Consider the following 17842-nt stretch of genomic DNA (forward strand, 5'->3'; position numbering starts at 1 on the left):
ATATCTTAATCATTATGGGAAATATTCCTCTGATTCAGCACCTTGTCTGCTCCTTCAATTAGATTATCACATTCACCCATGGCTGCTTCCTTCCACAAACTAACATTATCTTCATTATTAGGGAATAAATGTGTGTACTAAGGATACGCCTGTAATTCAGCCAGATCATACTGTAATCCAGGGCATTATTGTATCTGGTTGGGTCATATAGATAAAGAAGGTCTTTGGATGTGATTCTTTGCCAGAGCAGCCATGTTGCTGGATAGAACTTTCTCTTCCAGAAAAAAAAAAAAACACCTTAAAACTGTGGCATTAAAGGAATGTAATGAGTATAGCTGTCCCTGAGGTGCTCTGCCAGAGCATGATCAATACAGATGTGGAGGCTCACAGCCAACCATCTGACTGAGCATGGGAGTCCCAATGGAAGAACTAGGGGAAAGGCTGAAGGAGTTGAAGGGATTTGCAACACCATAAAAGCAACAACAACATCATCAACTAACGAGACCACTCAGACGATCCAGGGATTAAACCACCAACACAGGAAGGGATCCATGGCTCCAGATACATATGTAGCAGAGGACTGCCTTATCTGTCACCACTAGGAGGGGAGTCCCTTGGTCCTGTGAAGGCTCCATGCCTCAGCACAGTGTGATGCCACTGCATTGAGGAAGACATGGGTGGGCAAGTGGGGGGAGCACACTTATAGAGGGAGAGGGGAGAGCAGAAGAGATAGGGGTTTGCATAGGGAAAACTTTAAAGGGGGACAACATTTTAAATGTAAATAAAATACTCAATAAAAAATCAAAGCAAACCAGATATAGAAATATAATAAAAACATTTTTGAAAGAATAGAAAAAATGTAAATTTATTTGCTATGTACTTCAAAGTTGGTATTCTGAATCACTTTTTACCCAGCTACCAAATAAGCAATGAAATATTTCAGTCTACCTGTGCAACACAAAAAGAAAGAAAGAAAGAAAGAAAGAAAGAATGACAAAAACAAAGAAACAAAAAAAAAAAACAACAAAAACCCCACATTATTTTTTTCTCTTCATCTTTATTAAATTGGGTATTTCTTATTTACATTTCAGTTGTTATTACCTTTCCCGGTTTCCAGGCCAACATCCCCCTACCCCCTCCCCCCTTCCCTTCTATATGGGTGTCCCCCTCCCCATCCTTCCCCCATTACCACCCTCGTCCCTACAATCACGTTCAGGGAAACGACATCCTTCATAATAGTCCCAAATAATATAAAATATCCCTGTGTGACTTTAACCAAGCAAGTAAAAAATCTGTACAATAAGAACTTCAAGCCTCTGAAGAAAGAAATTGAAGAAGACCTCAGGAGATGGAAAGGTCTCCCATGCTCATGGATTGGCAGGATTAATATAGTAAAAAATGGCCATTTTACCAAAAGCGATATAAAGATTCAATGCAATCCCCATCAAAACGCCAATCCAATTCTTCAGAGAGCTAGACAGAACAATTTGCAAATTCATCTGGAATCACAAAAAACCCAGGAAAGTTAAAACTATCCTCAACAATAAAAGGACTTCTGGGGAAATCACTATCCCTGAACTCAAGCAGTATTACAGAGCAATAGTGATAAAAACTGCATGGTATTGGTACAGAGACAGATAGATAGACCAGTGGAATAGAACTGAAGACCCAGAAATGAACTCACACACCTAAGGTCACTTGATTTTTGACAAAGGAGCCAAAACCATCCAATAGAAAAAAGATAGCATTTTCAGCAAATGGTGCTGGTTCAACTGGAGGTCAGCATGTAGAAGAATGCAGATCGATCCATGCTTATCACCCTGTACAAAACCCCACATTATTAAGGGTCAAGAACTCAAATAGAAATATGTAGGGAGAGGGGTTGGGGGATGGGGAACTGGTGGCAGCCACTAGAAAGTGCTAGATGCCAGGGAAATGAGAGGCTCCTAGGACTCAACAAGGATGACAGCCAAAACATGCAAAAAAAAGGGGGGGGGATAGAACCTATAGAGACTACCTCCAGTAGATAGCCACTGTCCTCAGTTGAGGAATGAGGTCACCCAACCATCTAAAAATTGTTAAACCAGAAATGTTCCCTTCCATTGGAAAGGCAGTGACAAAAAAATGGGACAGAGACTGAAGAAAAGGCCATCCAGAGACCACCCCACCAAGGGTACCTCTCCATCTGCAGACACCAAAACCCCACATCATTTCTGATGTTAGAAAGCTCTTGCTGACAGGAGCTTAGTATGTCTGTTCCCTGGGAGGTTCTTAGAGCCAGTCATCAGACTGAGCCCAGAGATTCCAATGGAAGAGCTAGGGGAAGGACTGAAAGAGCTGAAGGGGATTGCGGCCACATGAGAATAATATCAACTAATGGGACCACCCAGAGCTCTCTGAGACTAAACCACAAAACAAAGACTATCCATTTCTCTAGATACATTATGTAGCAGAGGATTGCCTTATCTGATATAAATGTGAGGGGAAGCCTTTGGTATTTTGGAGGCTTAGTGCCCACCTAGGGGGATGCTAGAGCCTTGGGACATTAATGGGTGAGTGGGTGGAGGAACTCCCTCATAGAGGCAAAGAGGCAATCAGATGTGGGAGAGGGCAGATGGGATGCAGCTTTGAGGACTTATGAAAGGAAACACCAAGAGAGCCTCTAAATGAAAATTGCTTATGCTCTGCATTAGCTGAGAATTCTCACTGTCATTTTCATAATACACTAGTATTGCTAATTTCATCAAAGTTTTGCAGTTTTCAACTTTTGTTGGAAATCTCCAAATATACTACTGGAGACATTTATGAAATTATTTGTGCATGGGTCAAACAATATAATAATAGTATTAGAAACACAACATTCACAGATTAGTTAGCTGTGAATTTATATTACTTTACTAAAGGAGGATAAAAGTTACATGGAATTCAGTGAGGAAAAACCATATTTTTTCCACACAAAATTGTGGATAATGTATTTTAATGTTTTCTCAATATTTATTTATTACCATATATGATTTTCCCTTTATTTATTCATCTTAGCTCAATATTTTTTTTAAAAAGTGAAGTTTAAAATGTTTTGTTCACAATAATATAGCATATTGCATTTAGTATACATGCATAGCTTAGAGAATGGTTAAATTATTTCAGATAATATTTTATGGTATTTCTAAATTCTGAATATTTTGATGTTAAAAATCAGTAGTCAGCCCTCGTTGAGACTGACAGATGTCTTCAAATTAATGTGTCAGACACTGAATTATTCATTCTGAATAAAACCAAATGTTGTCACAAAGTATACATGGATTATCAGATCAATTAAGTTGATATTAGCAATAATCCGTATGTCAAAAAGTCATAACTGTGAATAATATAGCATTATTCAGAATTTGAGCATTCTGTGGTTCTGAACGTGTCCTTGCACATTAATTTTGTTCTTTTTCTGGATCTATTACATTTAGTGATATAAAAGAGGGGAAACAGATTTGTCATTACATTTTAGGCATATTCTAAATTAAAAGCCTTGCTTAGCTATACAATGATGCATTCAAAACCTCATTTTTATTCTAGCCTCTGTCAAGGACACCAACCTGAAGTCTTTTTCTGTCTTTACTGTATACCTCTGTGTGTTTCTTTGATCACTGTGCTAAAGGTTGTCTTTGAAAGTCAAACTACCATGTTCATCTTTGTTTATTATGTAGACTTCACAAGCAGTTTATTTTCATTTGAAAAAAAGAACATTCCAAGTCATTTTCTCCGTACATGGCCCAGCCAGATATGCTATGAAGCAGGTATTCTCTTTCCTTGGTTTAAGCAATAGCCTAGTATAGCCCTGCAGTTTCTACAAGCTAATAGCACACATATAGGGTATTCTACATCATCATAAGCATTTTCATTGTAACAGAAAAATGTGACAGGAATGGTTGCATTTGGATATGATTGTATCATAGAGTCTCAGGTCACTTCTCACTAACACATTGTGAGAATTCTTTATGCAATACTCAAAGAATAAATTAAGAACAGGGAATTATGCATTCTCGTTTATGGAGCACACCATAGTTCATCCTTTAACACCAGCATATTGATTGTTAAACTCCCATGACTATATCTCCCAATTAAATATTATTTAATGAGAAAAAATAGTCCGTTAAGAGATTCATCATAAAAATAAATTTTAAGACTACAGAACAAGGTTGATTAAAAGTGAGACACCTCTTAAAAAACAAACAAATGAACAAACATGGCTATTTCCGGAGCTCAAAAGCATCATCATTCATTTTCTTTAGACCAGAGAGATTAAAATGAATTTGTCTTCTGGATCTTTATGTAGTCTTTGGTGTACCCTAATTTTACCTGTTTGTGAGTTTCTGGATGTTAATCATATATGGGAATTGTAAACCCAGTTAAAGAAAGACCATTAAAATTTCCTTATATTCAAGCTTTATATTTTCCTTAATTAAATTTATTTTTCATAAATCTATATCTTATTGAATTTGTTCAACATATCAATACTTTTTTTTATCTTAGTATAATAAACTGTTGCCATAGTTTCTCCTTTCCTTCATCCTTAGAAGTAGGTAAAAAATCAAATGTACAGATTTTCCTCAGAATTCTTTCCAAATGTCAGGAGTTTACATGAAAAAAATAATTGCCTTCACTTGAATTCTCAAAATTGCAGAATGTGGAAGCAGAGGGACAGATAAGAAAGTAGTGTTCTTGTGAATTTAAGGTTATTGATTTTTGACATGATCTACCATTTTCAAAGCACCAAAAATAAAATGTTTAACAAGAAGATAAAATTGAGATACACTATTTTTCTCATCCAGAGGCAGAGCTTTAAAATCAAAGCTTCCTAGGTTCTTTTAGGGTTGACTAATCAGTAGGATTATATTTGAGGAAAAAGTCACAGTAACTCTCTTCTGATGAGCTGGACAATTATACTAATGGAAGTTCATTCATGCTTGGAACTCTGTGAATATTAGCACTACAGAGCTTCTCCTTCACCTAAATATGGGTGGTATGGTGCAAATCTGACAGCCTAAAGGCATGTGTTGTAGCTTACCTTCATCTGACATTCAGATGATGGAATCAGATGACATTTCGATAGCACATTTCCAAGTGATTGGGATGGGTATTTTTTAAAGTGGATTTTGAGATGAAATTATATTCTTTGAAAAGATAGATGTAAATTTCAACATGCTGAGTCATCGAGAATAGAATGTGTTATTGCCTTGATTTGCCAAGTTCATATTCCTTGAAGCAAGAAGTAGAAAATTGGCTACTAAAGACAGAACAGAAAAGCACTAAAGCAGAACTTTAAATTAGTCACATATTCTATTATAAAAGCTGCTTTAGTTTGACCATAGAATGAGAAATCTTGCCTTTGCTTCTTTTTTGTTATTTTTTCTTAATTTATTCATTTTATATCCAGATCACTGTCCCCCTACCTCTTCTTTTCCTAGTCCTGCACTTACAAATTCCTTCCCCCAATACCTCTGTTAGAGAAGTGGAAGCCCCCCCTTCTTGTGAACCACCCATTTCTAGGGCATCCAGCTGTATTGGAACTAAGTGTATCCTTTCTCACTGAGGCCCTATCAGTCAGTCCAGTTAGCTGAAAGAGATCCAGTGTCGGGCAACAGAATCAGAACCAGCTTCAACTCCAAATATTAAGGGACCAGCATGAAGACTAAGATGAACATCTGCTTCAAATATGTAAGGTGTCTGGGTCCAGATACTGTATGTGGCTTAGTTGGTGGTCCAGACTGTGTGAGCACATAGGTGCAGGTTAGTTAGATTAGTCTTTAGATCTTGTAGTGTCCTTGACCCTCCCAGACTTGCTCAATTCTATCCCCAACTTTTCCACATGACTTTATTTTCTGACTGATGTTAGCCTGAGGGTCTCTGCATCACTTTCAATCTGCTGCTGGATAAAGACTCCTAGGCAAGAGTTACTCCTGTCTGCAATCATTAAAAGACTATCATTAACTATGTCAGGTATTGGCTTTCTTCCACGGGATGGGTCTCAAGTTGTTCCAGTGATTGGTTGGCTGTTCCTTCAACCTCTACTCTACCTTTATCTTTGTGAAACTTGTATGCGGAACAAATTTTTAGTTGAAGGTTTTGTGGGGGGATTGATGACGCCTTTCCTCTACTGGAGTCACACTTGTCTACAGGAACTGTTCACATCAGTCTCCATATCCCCTGTTGGTAAGAGTCTCACCTATGGTCAACCCTTTATCCTCCCTAATCAGAGGTCTCCAGGTCAGGTAGTCCCAGAGATGCCCGCCATCTATTTCTATTTTCACTCCCACCTGGTTCCTTCTCCCCCTTTTGCTAAACCTGACACCCATCCTTGTTCCTCTCCTCATCCAGTCTCCAATCCAGATCAATCGTTCCTTCCACCTCGTATGGCCATTTCCCCTCTATGAGTGAGATTCATGCATCCTCCCTTGGCCCTCACTTATTTCTTAGGGTTTTTTTTTTTTTTGGTCTATGGATCGTAGCATGGTTTTCTTGTACTTTGTGGCTAATTTCTACTTTTAATAAGTATATAAGATGTGTTTTTTCTGGGGCTGATATACCTTATTTAAGATGATATTTTCTGCTTCCATCGATTTGCCTGCAATTTTAATGATGTATGTTTTTAAACTAGTTAATAGTATTCCATTGTGTAGATGTACACATGCAAATTTCATGATGTCTTTTAAAAAAATAGTTGAATAGTATTCCATGGTGTAGATGTACCATGTTTTCTTTATCTAGGTTGTTTCCAGGTTTTGGCTATTATGAAAAAAGATGCTATGAACATAGTTGAAAAAGTGTCCTTGTGTCATATTTTGTTATCATTTGAGTATATGCCCAGGTGTGATATAGCTGGGTCTAAGGGTAGAACAATTACCCAAATTCTGAGAAACTGCCAAATGTATTTTTAAAGGCAATATATAAGTTTGTACTCCCACCAGCAATTGAGGAGTGTTTCTTTTGTTCTTCATCCTCTATAGCATGTGCTATCATTTGAGGTTTTTGTTTTTTGTTTTTTTTTATTTTTTGTATTTTAATCTTAATCATTCTGTCTTGTATGAGATGAAATCTCAGAGGTGATTTGATTTGTCTTCATAGTTTTGTATAAAAAGTATTGAAAGAAAATTAAAGCACCAAGGAAATATATAATGATCCAGGAATGATAGCAAACCGTTTTAATCTCAGTACTAATGAAGCAGGTACAGGGAAATCTATGTGAGTCTATGTAGTGAGTCTCTGTTTCTATAAAGAAAGAATTAAGAACGGAAGGAAGAAGGAAAGAAGGAAGGGAATAAAACCAAGGAAAGAAAGAAAATATATTCATAAAATAAGCACATTTAAGGGGAAGACAAAGTACATGAAATTAAAAGATTCCTTCTGCTTTTGATTTGAAAGTCAAGGAAGAACACAGAATTTAACTATTGGAGATTAATATTCAAGTCAAGCTATCAAGTTTGTACAGAATTATAATGTATATAAATGGAGGAGGGTTCCAGCCAAATAGAAGAGTGAACATAACTAAAGAAATCTAAACTAGAGCAAAACTTGAAACATGGATATTATGGCTGCCCCCTAGAATACAATCTCTCTCTGAAGGCTAGGGAAAACTGACTTATGCTCCTGCTGTTCTTTGTGGTGACTTAACATTTAGGACTCATTCTGTTCAGGAGTTACGGAGAATGTTATCTGATTTCAAGATACTCCACAGCAGCTGACATTATTTGTTGTATAAATCAGAAAGTAGAGAGAACACATTGCATCTACACACAGGAATCACTGACAGTAAATATGGAGTTGGGCCAGGTTAAAATATCTCAGACCCTTCTTCTGGTGACTGCCTTCCTTCATCAAGACTTTGTATCAGAAATCCTTCATGATCTGCCTCAACAGCTCTACCAACTGTGGACATAGGATTCAAATGCATGAACTTTTGGGGCGAATGTTCCAACAAATTAAATGAGGATGTTTTGACAAGTTTTTTTTTCTAGGATCTATGACAGAAAGTAGATGATTGGATTAAGGTTTGTTGGGATTGGTAATTTTCTGGGCTATCATGGGCTAAAACAACAGATATGTCTCATACTTTCTGCATGTGCTCCAGGCCCACCTAGGGAAGTGATCAGGTCCTCTTAACGACTGACTTTGGCTATCTTCACGTCAGTGGCTTTGCAGGTATCTTGCTGTCAATTAAAAAATGTTATCTGTGTTCTAAGATTTGCATGACTAACTATCACAGCTACCAAGATGTGTTTGCAGTATTTTTGGATATTTCATCATTAGCTCGTTTTATATAAAATATTCTTCTTTCTATAATAAACAAAAGCTTCTTGTTACAAACTATCTTTACTGAAGACTGTCTAAGTAAGACTCCCCAGCCATAGATAGTTCTTGCATACACTCCCCAAGGGCTTCAATGGAGTTTGAATGCCAGTTTCCCAGCTTGATCTTGTTTCCCAAAGCTACAGTGTTTCCTCTTAATTAGTCAGTTTCTTTGTCTTATATACTTTTGCAAGGCCTCTTGTATATCTTTCTTATTACTATTAACATGTTTAGTTTAGCCCAAATTTTTCTTTATCCCAACCATCTGTTTTCACTAAAACATTTGTGATTGACAGTTTTCAACATCAGCCTCCTTTTCCTCAGTAATATAGTGAGGAAATACTTGCTTCATGAACACTTTAAAAAATCCTGACACTTGGGCTGAGTATGTAGCTCAGTTGGTAAAGAATGTATTCAGCAAGCAAAAAGCCTGGATTTCAATCTCCAATACCATACAAACTAGGCGTGGAAGAATAATCATTTAATCTCATCACTCTGATCAGGAGCACAAAATATTAAAGTCATTCTTGGTGGCATGGCACCTCCAAGACTGGGGTCACAATAGGCAACCAACCAACCAAAAATGTCACAAACTTCCAAGCTTCTATTCTTCACACCCATCTAATGAAATTACATAAAATCTACGGGATTCTGTACATACAATGGAATCTTATTACCATTCTTAATAAGTTGTAACAAAGTATTATTAGATATTAATTACATTGTTGCTGATTATAAATTTGGCTTTTAATATGCTGTTCATATTGCAAGCCCATAGGAAGAACAATGTTGGCTGGCCTGACCACTCAGTGTTCCCAGGAAATAGACCACCAACAAAGGAGTATACAGAGAGGGACATATGGCTCCAGATCTGTATGTTTCAGAAGATGGTCTTGTCTGACATCAAAGGGAGGGGCAGGCAAATAGTCCTCTGGAAGTTTGATGTGCAAGCGTAGGGGACTGCTGGAACAGTGGGGCTGAAGAGGGTGTGAGGGTGAGTGAGCACCATCATAGAGGAAAAGAGGAGGAGGGAGAGAGTGGCTGTGGGATGGGGGGGTTGTGAAAAGGTAAACTAGATGTGGGATATCATTCCAGATGTAAATGAATGAATGCTTAATTTACAAAAATCTGTTTAATTTTTCTTCTCAATTGGCATTAGAGAATAGATCCTACAAGAATTTACAACTGCCTTTTCAGTTGCAATGTACCAATCTTTTCAGGAAATTTTCTCCAGTGTCCATGTGTTCAAGATTCTTCCCCACTTTTTCTTCTATTAGTTTGAGTGTATCTGATTTGATCTGGAGGTTCTTGATCCACTTGAACTTATGCTTTGTAAAGGATGTTAAGAATGGATCGATTTGCATTCTTCTACATGTTGACCTCCAGTTGAACCAGCACCACTGGTGAAAATGCTTTATTTTATCCATTGGATGGTTTTGGCTCCTTTGTCAAAATTCAAGTGACCATAGGTGTGTGGGTTCATTTCTGGGTCTTCAATTATATCCCACTGGTCTATCTGCCTGTCTATGTACCAATACCATACAGTTTTTATCACTAATACTCTGTAAAACTGCTTGAGTTCAGGGAAGGTGATTTCCCCAGAAGTCCTTTTCTTGCTGAGGATAGTTTTAGCTATCCTAGGTTTCTTATTATTCCAGATGAATTTGCAAATTCATTTGGAATTTGAATTTGTTCTGTTTAACTCCATGAAAAATTGAATTGGAATTTTGATGTGGATTGCATTGAATCTGTAGATCGCTTTTGATAAAATGATCAGTTTTACTATATTAATCTTGCCAATCCATGAACATGGCAGATCTTTTCATCATCTGAGATCTTCTTCAATTTCTTTCATCAGAAACTTGAAGTTCTTATCATACAGATTTTCACAGGCTTGGTTAAAAAATCACACCAAGGTGTTTTATATTATATGGGGCTATTATGAAGGTTGTCATTTCCCTAACTTCTTTCTCAGCTTGTTTCTCTTTTGTGTAGAGGAAGGCTACTGATTTGTTTGAGTTGATTTTATACCCAGTCACTTTGCTGAAGTTGTTTATGATGTTTAATAGTTCTCTGGTGGAACCTTTGGGGTCACTTAAATATACTATCATATCATCTGCAAATAGTGATATTGTGACTTCTACCTTTCCAATCTGTATCCCTTTGATCTCCATTTGTTGTCTGATTGCTTTGGCTTGGACTTTGAGAACTCTGATGAATAAGTAGAGAGAAAGTGGACAGTCTTGTCTAGTCCCTGATTTTAGTGGGATTGCTTCAAGTTTCTCTCCATTTAGTTTAATGTTAGCAACTGGTTTGCTGTATATGGCTTTTACTAAGTTTATGTATGGGCCTTGAATTCCTGTTCTTTCCAGGACTTTTATCAGGGGTGTCAAATTTTGTCAAATGCTTTCTCAGCATCTAATGAAAGGATCACGTGGTTTTTATCTTTCAGTTTGTTTATATAGTGGATTACATTGATGGTTTTCAGTATATTAAAGCATCCCTGCATACCTGGGATGAAGCCTACTTGATTATGATGGATGATTTTCTTGATGTGTTCTTCGATTTGGCTTACAAGAATTTTATTGAGTATTTTTGCATCAACATTCATAAAGGAAATTGGTCTGAAGTTCATTTTATTTGTTAAGTGTTTGTGTGGTTTAGGTATAAGAGTAATTGTGGCTTCATAGAAGGAATTGTTATTGATCTATTCAGCGCTAAACAAACAATTCACAGCTGAGGAATATCAAATGACTGAGAAGCACCTAACGAAATGTTTAACATCTTTAATCATAAGGGAAATGCAAATGAAAGCATTCCTGAGATTCCACCTCACACCAGTCACAATGGCAAAGGTCAAAAACTCCAGCAACTGCAGATGCTAGCAAGGATGTGGAGATAGCTGAACACTTCTCCATTGCTGATATGATTGCAGACTGGTACAACCATTCTGAAAATCATTCTGGAGGTTCCTCAGAAAATTGGACATTGCACTATCTGAGGACCCAGCTATACCTCTCTTGGGCATATACCCAAAGATGCTACAACGTACAACAAGGACACATGCTCTACTATGTTCATAGCAGCCTTATTTATAATAGTCAGAAGCTGGAAAGAACCTAGATGCCCTTCAACAGAGGAATGGATACAGAAAATGTGGTACATCTACACAATGGAGTACTATTCAGCTATCAAAACAATGACTTCAGGAAATTCATAGACAAATGGATGGAATTGGAAAATATCATTCTGAATGAGGTAATACAGTCACAGAAAAACACAGTTAGTATGCACTCACTGATAAGTGGACATTAGCCCAAATATTCGATTCACCCAAGATTCACAGAACACATGAAACTCAAAGATGATGAAAATGCAGATGCTTCACTCTTTCTTTAAAAGGGGAACAAGAATACACATAGGAGGGGATAGGGAGGCAAAGTTTAGAACAGAGACTGAAGGAATGGCCAGTCAGATGCTGCCCCACATGTGGCCCAAACATATACAGCCACCAAACTAGATAAGAAAGATGAAGCTAAGAAGTGCAGACTGACAGGAACCGGATGTAGATCTCTCCTAAGAGACACAGCCAGAATATGGCAAATACATAAGTGAATGCCAGGAGCAAACCACTGAACTGAGAACTGGACCTCTGTTGAAAGATCAGAGAAAGGACTGAAAGAGCTGAAGGGCTATGCAACCCCATATGAACAACAATGCCAAACAACCAGAGCTTCCAGGGACTAAGCCACTACTCAAGGACTGTTCATGGACTGACCCTGGGCTCCAATTGCATACGTAGCAATGAATAGCCCAGTAGGGGCACCAGTGGAAGGGGAAGACCTTGCTCCTGCCAAGGCTGGACCCCCAGTGAATGGGATTGTTGGAGGGAGGGAGGTAATGGGGGCTGGATGGGGAGGGGGAACAGCCCTAGAGATGGGGAGGGGAAGGGATCAGGGGCATGGAAACTGGGAAAGGGAATCACATTTGAAATGTAAATAAGAAATACCCATTTTAATAAAGATGGAAAAAAATTACCATTTTTTGGTGGTTTTTTGTTTTGATTTTACTTTTCCTTTTTTTTCTGTAAATGTGTGTGTGCATGTGTGTGTGTGTGTGTGTTTGTGTGTGTTATGTCTGTGTGTGTGTTTGCATATGTCTCTGTGCTACATGCATGCACTTCCCAAGAAGTCCAAAATAGGTCATTAAATTTGAACCTGGATTGACAGATGGGAGCCCTCTGCAAATGCAGCTACTGCTTTTCAACAATCAGCTATCACTCCAAACCCAAGGCATCATTTTAACTTGTTTTTTGTTTTTTTGTTTTTTTGTTTTTGATTTTGTTCTTGCTTTTTTGTTCTTTGCATTAGTCTTACTAAAAGTTAACTTCTAGTAGACAAATAGTAGTATTTTGCTTCAAGATTTGGAGTCAAAATAAAAAAAAATGTCAGGGTAAATGTGAGGATGGGGTATTGTTTGCCATGACATATGTAAAGGAATAGGTAATGATGACAAGAACCTAATAAATGTAGCTGAAAGGATGTGATAACATATCCCTTTAATTTGCTTTCTATCATTTTGAAATTGGGTCTTTTATCCTTGTCTCTGGATAGCAGAAAGAAAAGGATTTGGAAAAATAACTTAGAACAAAATAAACTTGCCATATATTTCATCAATTTCAGAATCTTTTGTGATATTTTGACTTATTTTATGGTATTTTTATTCTCCTTATTTAAAACAACTTATTTAAAATAAGTAGGCACTAGTGGTTTTTTTTTTTCATCTTTATTAAATTGGGTATTTCTTATTTATATTTCAAATGTTATTCCCTTTCCCCGTTTCCAGGCTAACATCCCCCTAACCCCTCCCCTCCCCTTCTACATGGGTTTTTCCCCTACTCATGCACCCCACATTACCGCCCTCCCCCCAACAATCCCGTTCACTAGGGGTTCAGTCTTGGCAGGACCAAGGGCTTCCCCTTCCATTGATGCTCTTACAGGGCTTTCATGGCTACCTATGCAATTGGAGCCCAGGGTTAGTCCATGTATAGTCTTTGGGTAGTGGCTTAGTCCCTGGAAGGTCTGGTTGGTTGTTTTTGTTGTTCATATGGGGTCTCATGCCCCTTCATCTCTTTCAGTCCTTTCTCTGATTCCTTCAGCGGGGGTACCGATCTCAGTTCAGGGGTTTGCTACTGGCATTCGCCTATGTGTTTGCTGTATTCAGGATGTGTCTCTCAGGAGAGATCTACATCCGGTTCCTGTCAGCCTGCACTTCTTTGGTTCATCCATCTTATCTAGTTTGGTGGCTGTATATGTATGGGCCACATGTGGGGCAGGCCCTGAACAGCTTCATCAGCTGTTCTAAACTTTGCCGCCCTATGCTCTCCAAGGGTACCCTTGTTCCTCTTTTAAAGAAGGAGTTAAGCATCTTCATTTTGCCCATCCTCCCTGACTTTCATGTACTCTGTGCACTTAGGGTATTTTGAGCATTTGGGCTAAAATCCACTTATCAATGAGTGCATACCATGTGTGTTTTTCTATGATTGGATTACCTGACTCAGGATGGTATTTTCCAGTTCCATCCATTTGCCTATGAATTTTATAAAGTCATTGTTTTTGATATCTGTGTAGTATTCCATTGTGTAGATGTACCACATTTTCTGGATCCATTCCTCTGTTGAAGGGCATCTGGGTTCTTTTCAACTTCTGGCTATTATAAGTAAGGCTGCTATGAACATAGAGGAGCATGTGTCTTGGTGATATGATGTATCATCTTTTGGGTATATGACCAAGATAGATATAGCTGGGTCCTCAGGTAGTGCAATGTCCAATTTTCTGAGGAAACTCTAGACTGATTTCCAGAAGGTTGTACCAGTCTGCAACCCCAACAACAATGGAGGTGTGTTCCTCTTTCTCCAAATCCTCGCTAGTCTCTGCTGTCGCTGGAGTTTTTGTTACCCATTCTGAATGGTGTGAGGTGGAATATTAGGGTTGTTTTGATTTGCATTTCCCTTATGACTAAAGATGTTGAACATTTCTTTAGGTTCTTCTCAGCCATTCAGCATTCCTCAGCTGTGAATTCTTTGTGTAGCCCTGAACCCCATTTTTAATAGGATTATTTGTCTCCCTGCAGTCTGACTTCATGAGTTCTTTGTATATTTTGAATAAAAGCCCTCTATCAGTTGTAGGATTTTTAAAGATCTTTTCCCAATCTGTTGGTTGCAGTTTTGTCCTAACAGTGTCCTTTGCCTTACAGAAGCTTTGTAGTTTTATGAGATTTCATTTGTCGATTCTTGATCTTAGAGCATAAGCCATTGGTGCTTTGTTCAGGAAATTTTCTCTCGTGCGCAGGTATTTGAGATTCTTCCCCACTTTTTCTTCTATTAGTTTGAATGTATCTGGTTTGATGTGGAGGTCCTTGATCCACCTGAACCTAAGCTTTGTACAGGGTGATAAGAATGGTTCGATCTGCATTTTTCTACATGCTGACCTCCAGTTGAACCAGCACCATTTGCTGAAAATGCTATCTTTTTTTCCATTGGGTGGTCCAATCTATGTGGAGTTCTGTAGGCTTCTTTTATGCTTATGGGCATCTCTTTCTTTAGGTTAGGTAAGTTTGCTTCTATGATTTTCTTGAAGCTATTTACTGTCCCTTTGAGTTGGGAGTCTTCATTCTCTTCTATACCTATTATCCTTAGGTTTGATCTTCTCATTTTGTCTTGGATTTCCTGTATGTTTTGGGCCAGTAGATTTTTCCGTTTTACGTTATATTTGACAGTTGTGTAGATGATTTCTATGGAATCTTCTGCTCCTGAGATTCTCTCTTCTATCTCTTGTATTCTGTTGGTGATGCTTGTATCTGCGGCTCCTTGTCTCTTCCTTTGGTTTTCTATATCCAGGATTATTTCCCTTTGTGCTTTCGTTATTGCTTCTATTTCCATTTTTAATTCCTTCACCTGTTTGATTGTCTTTTCCTGAAATTCTTTCAGGGATTATTGTGATTCCTCTCTATAGGCTTCTACTTGTTTATTTATGTTTTCCTCCATTTCTCTAAATGAGTTCTTTATGTCTTTCTTCAAGTCCTTCATCATCATGATCAAACGTGATTTTAAATCTAGATCTTGCTTTTATGTTGTGTTTCAATATTCAATGTTTGCTTTGGTGGGAGAATTGGGTTCAGATCATACCATGTAGTCTTAGTTTCTGTTGCTTGGGTTCCTGTGCTTGCCTCTCCCCATCAGGTTGTTGCTGGTGTTACCTTGTTCTGCTATTTCTGACAGTGGCTTGACCATCCTGTAGGCCTCCCTGTCAGGAGTTCTGTAGAACTGTTTTCCTGTTTTCTTTCAGCCAGTCATGGGAACAGAGTGTTCTGCTTTCAGCAGTGTAGTTGTTTCTGTCTACTTGGTTTCAGCTGTTCCTGTGGGTATGTGTCCTGAGTCCACCAGGCAGGTCACTTGGAGTAGAAAAGTTGGTCTTACCTCTGGTCTGAGGCCTGAAGTCGGTCCTTGGGGCTAGGTTTCAGCTCTCCTTGAGGATAGTAACCAGAAGGGCCTGCCCCTCATCTCTGAGGTGCCTGTGCACAGGTGGCCCAGATGGCGCTAAGCGTTTTCCGCTAGAGTGAGAAACTTAGGCTGGTTGTAGTCTCCTCTGGTTTCCCAGGCATGTCTGCCCCTCTGAAGGTCTAGCTTTCCCTCCCAGGGGATTTGAGTGCAGGGAGCTGCTTGTCCGGGTCCCTTTAAATCCGGGTGGAGTCTGGACTGCAGGGCTCCTGAAGCTTAAGTGCCCCTATCTTCCTGTTCCCAGAGGCCCTATATAGTTTTCTCTTGGGTCAGGGATGTGGGCAAAGATGGGTAGTAATGGCGATCTCTCCTGCCCTGCAGTCTACGGAGTCTGGGCGATCAGCTCTCTTTCTCAAGAAGCAGGGAGCTGTAGGCCGGGATCAGCAAGGTTTGAACAACAGCTAGAAACTGGAAATCTAGTTTTTTTTTTTAATATAAAAAATCTCTTCGTTAAATATTATAAACAGTATTTTAATTCCTGTACTATTTACTAACTTGAAATCATCCTGAGGTCATTATAATTTTATGTGCTTAATTCTAAAACTGGCCGAATGGTCATAGTCTCACTTTAAAGGAATAGGCTTTTGATATTCTACTTCTGACTAATCAATTGATTATGAAAGTAGCATAAACAGTAAGGCAGGAAGAATTACAAACCTGTATCAAAATTACTTTAAGGAGTATTCTTCAGTCATTAAAGAATTGAACTATGGATACAATAATAAATATGTGCTTTTTTTGAGATCATTGAACTATACAAGAGAAACGTATGCCCTTTATGAAATAATAGAAATCTATTATCATTTGAAATATGAACTGGGAGAAATTTATAATCTCATTCATAGTTCAGGAGATTAATATAAAATTTCAAGTAGAATACTTGATATAACAATTTAACATTTATCGTTGTTGGCATTTTACACAATTTTGTGGAGTGTTCCACCAGGGTGTTGATATTTATTCAACTTAAAACACAGTAAGTAAAATATACATGATTTACACGATTTGCAAATGTGTATTTATACAGACATATTCTCCCCAAGATGATGAATATATTTCATGACTTAACTTGTGAAATCCATCTGCTTTACATTAAAATGTTTTGATTAAGATGTTGTCAAAACTGTGTTTGCTCATTGTCTGTTTATGCTAACAGGGTTGTTGGCAATATTTTGGCACTTAGTTGGCAAATGACAAACTTATTCATAACTATGTGGTAAAAATTATACTCTATATAATAATGTATTATATGTTAAATTACATTGTTTTCAAGACACACGCATGTTATAGAAACAAAATTTAACTGTAATCATAATGTTCCTTAAGTCAAATTTTTTCAGTATAGGTCAATGCCAAAAACATTTGCTGCATTTTAACCTTTAAAGAGTCATTAAATTAACATAAATTAAGCAAAATTAAACATGATGTGTTATCTGGACTATTTGAATTATCTTCCCTTGAATGTTACACTAGAGACATGTAGCAAAGACTGAGGTTTAGAAGCGTACCTGAAAGACAATAACAATGAACACTGTGCAGCTATGTGCATCAGTGGGAAGCTATGGGATTATAGTGATTAGGTACAAACTCTAAGAGGACCTAAAACCATGAAGGGGTAAGAAAAGAGAAAGACAGGATAGCCTGAGCAATAATGCAGGTGGAGACAAAAAATACACCAAGACAAACAAACAAACAAACAAAATGCCAAGTATCAAATAAACAAACTGGATAAAATGTAGTGAGAAGGTTTGACATTTCTAGTGCTCTGGAACTGCCTAGAACATGTCCTAGCTTAAGGTGTGGTAGTAACTCCTGTTCTTATTTCTTGATACCATGACACAGGGCTCTATGATTGACTATGTACTGCATTCTCTTCCCTTTTGTCTGAGATAAATGTCACAGACTACTTTCCTTTTATCATCATAGCAGATTACTACAACCTGAGGG

Source organism: Rattus norvegicus, chromosome 2 (genome assembly GCF_021556685.1).
Source record: "Rattus norvegicus strain SHRSP/BbbUtx chromosome 2, alternate assembly SHRSP_T2T, whole genome shotgun sequence".
Taxonomy (NCBI): Eukaryota; Metazoa; Chordata; class Mammalia; order Rodentia; family Muridae; genus Rattus; species Rattus norvegicus.